Source organism: Dermacentor silvarum, chromosome 7, assembly GCF_013339745.2.
Source record: "Dermacentor silvarum isolate Dsil-2018 chromosome 7, BIME_Dsil_1.4, whole genome shotgun sequence".
NCBI classification, from domain to species: domain Eukaryota; kingdom Metazoa; phylum Arthropoda; class Arachnida; order Ixodida; family Ixodidae; genus Dermacentor; species Dermacentor silvarum.
In genome coordinates this window covers 116769572-116772791 of record NC_051160.1, presented here as the reverse complement: position 1 = coordinate 116772791, position 3220 = coordinate 116769572, and positions in this window count along the sequence as shown.

Sequence of the window (3220 nt, the reverse complement as noted above, 5' to 3'; positions counted from 1 at the left end):
GGTTTTGCCTGCCTCTATGTCTTTTTAAAATGAAACTTTCTTTGTGAAGTCTGATGGGGTTGGATGCTGTGGTCGGCTGGGGGGTGAGGTTGCACTGTGGAGAGGAGGTTGCGGATGGTGAAGAAGGGGAGAGGTGCGGTGTCGAAAGAAAGGATACAGGAGGAGAGGTAGCAGTGCACGTGCGCCGGGGATGGCATGATGCACCGATGCTCGATTGGCCGCAGCGGCGTTCTTGAAGTGAAAGCTTCGCTTACACCATAGCCTCCTATATGCTTACCCCAATTCCCTCAGTGCACGGGATATGTGCAATTTTTTTTAAGGTCCACTGAAGGGGAATAATAATTTCTTCTACCCGGTTGTAATGATTTCGTGACGTACTGGTTCTAAGCACATAAATTCGAACTGGGAGATTGTGCGAGACAAGAAGCTGTATTATGACATCATGTGTGATTGCCCAACGAAAACATGTTGGCTTGTCGCCATCTCCTACTTAGCCAACAAAACTGTTCCAATGTTGTTCCCAACAAGGCTGGAAATCCATTCCCTGGGCAGAAATTGCAGTCATCACCTCTGCAATACCAACTGTTCTCGAAGCTGGCATAGCTTGGAAGATGGTCAGCCTGCATAATTGAACGACCTTCAACGAGAAAACGTGCGGTTATAAAGAGATTATTTTGTTTTAGACGCCTGTCAGTAAACAAGCTACAAAAGTTTCACCTTGGGTTGCGAGTGGTGCAAAAGTCATTTTTCGCATTCTAACGTCACGTGCAAATACTCGTGTGCAAAAAATGGTTTTCTTCTGGAGAAAAAAAAATGGAGGCAGTCAGAGGTGAAGTGAATGTCAACGTTTGTACCGGCTGTTTCAGTGAACACAACTGTTTTAAAAAGCCTTGTGTGTGCGTGCGTATGTGTGCATGTGAGAGGAGAAAGAAGTTATTTCTATTCGATGGTGTAATCTGTGTTCATTAAGAGGTTATTTGCTAAAACCCATTAAATAGCTCTAACTGAACACATTTTCGGCGCATTTTGTGAGCGCAGAATCGGATAGCATTATAAATAGGGGACCCAAAGCCAGGGGACGCTATTGGCCATGCGTACAAAAAAAAAAAGAAAATGCAAGAAGAACTCAAAAAGTCATAAAAGGCGTACAAAGAAGTTTGCGTTTTTCGTCACGCAAGGCCACTTGGGAACACTGTCTAAAACTAGTTACCTCTAGACAATTCAGCTGGAGAACCAGGAACGGAATATTGGTATTTCACTTAGTTTTGTCCCACAAATGTAGCGAATCCAAATGTGGTTGAACAAGCGATGTCTCTGGAGTCAATGCTCCAGCTAGAGAATGTACTCATTTTCATCTGGCCAACAACTGCTTTCCCCCACTACCTATAGGGTAGGAGAATTCATGGACATGTGCAGTGTAGGGTGTGAAAACTCGAACTGTTCAGAGAGGTTGGTGGAGGCGGTGCTTCCATGAAGATGAAGAAAGCCGAAAATAATGCCACTCATTCTGAACATTTCTACTCGTCTCGCTCCCTGTCTTTCCTTTACCTTTTTTCTCTCTCTCTCTACTCGTCTCGCCCTGTGCAATGCACCTGCTTATTCTCCTCCATCATCGGGTTAGGAGCGACAAGTACATCAACAGCTGCAGTCTCCTTGTCGAAACGTTGGCTCCAGCAGCATCTATTTAACCATTGTGGATCACGTCTCCCATCTTCCTGTAGACCTGTATTTGGGGAAGGCTATATTGAAATAATGTGAATTTTGCTTAATTACATAATTATTAATAACATCTAATTTCATAATCAGAGGAAAATTGTCAATCAGAAAATTGTAGGTCACATTCATTACAGGGGATTGGTGAAGACACATACCAATGTCACATATGCAGCTAGTGAGAAACATGTCTGTTCAGGCACAAATCCAGTGGCACTCACCAACTGATCCAAGATTGTCTACTAGGCTAGACAGCAGCCAACAGCAAGTTGCCAATTCGGGCACGTACTCGGTGGCCCATATTGTCTGCATGGCAAGACAGCAACCAACACATACCACAGCTCGTAGACAACATGGGTCACTGGTTATGTGAAACATATTGGATACATACTGCAAAGTAAAATTGCCAAAGAATGCTAATCGTAATAAAAAAAAGAAGAGGACAGCAATGGCACCAAGGCTGCCACCAAAATGGTGCAATCCATCGAATGCGTTGAGTACTTCTCAACACCGATGGGAGTTTTGACCCGACCTGTGCACCCCTTGCTAAGCAGCAGGCACACTGAAGCCCCGCCACCCACCGACAGCAAGATAACGCCCGCTACCTCCCTGAGCCATTCCAGCCAAGTGTTCTATGCACAAGGCTATGAGTCGGGTGATGTTATTGGGGGTATGTGTGTCTGGCGAGTACAGCGACACGTGACCCGACGCCTTAGCGACAACCACGGACTGTTTGGCAACCTGTCTGTGTATGTGCCGAGCCCAAGCAAACAACTTAAATTTCATCATTAACTCGCATTTCATAAGCATATCTGCCGATATTTAATTAACCATCACCACTTTACATCTGCACCACCACTTTAATGCTAATCGCATTAACATTGATATCATGCCCAAAGGACATGTTCTGCCTGGCATTTTAATGCATTAGCATTCATTCTTTGGGTGCTTCAAACACTTTCTGGGGGCTATTTGTCTAAATTGTCAATCAGAAAATTGTAGGCACTTATGACAAATGAGAGTCTCAATCTATCTTTCCGCTGCTCAGTACACGCTACATAAAAGCTTTTTCCAAGCCTGAAAGAAGTCCGCAAAAGCACGTGAAAAGTACCATGTGACTAGTTACGTGGCACTTCTTAATGTTTTTCGGGCTTTAACGCTTGGAAAAACTTTTATGTAGTACGCTTTGAACACAGGCAGAAAGATGGATTTTTCATGGTGGCCTACAATTTTCTGATTGGCAATATTGCTCTGATTATAAAATTTGATTAGTTAATTAATAATAATTCTGTAATTTAGCAAAATAAAATAAATGCCTGACTTAATTTATTGCTCCAAGCGACGGCAAACAAATTGCCATAGTCCACCTATGTGGCACTCGCATATTTTTAAAATTATGGCGCAAGTTACGTGGGTCACCTTTTATATGTACTTCTCATTGCCACGAACAGTACATTTATAAATGAAGAAAAAGGTGGAGTAAGCGCGCGATACCAAAAACGAGGTC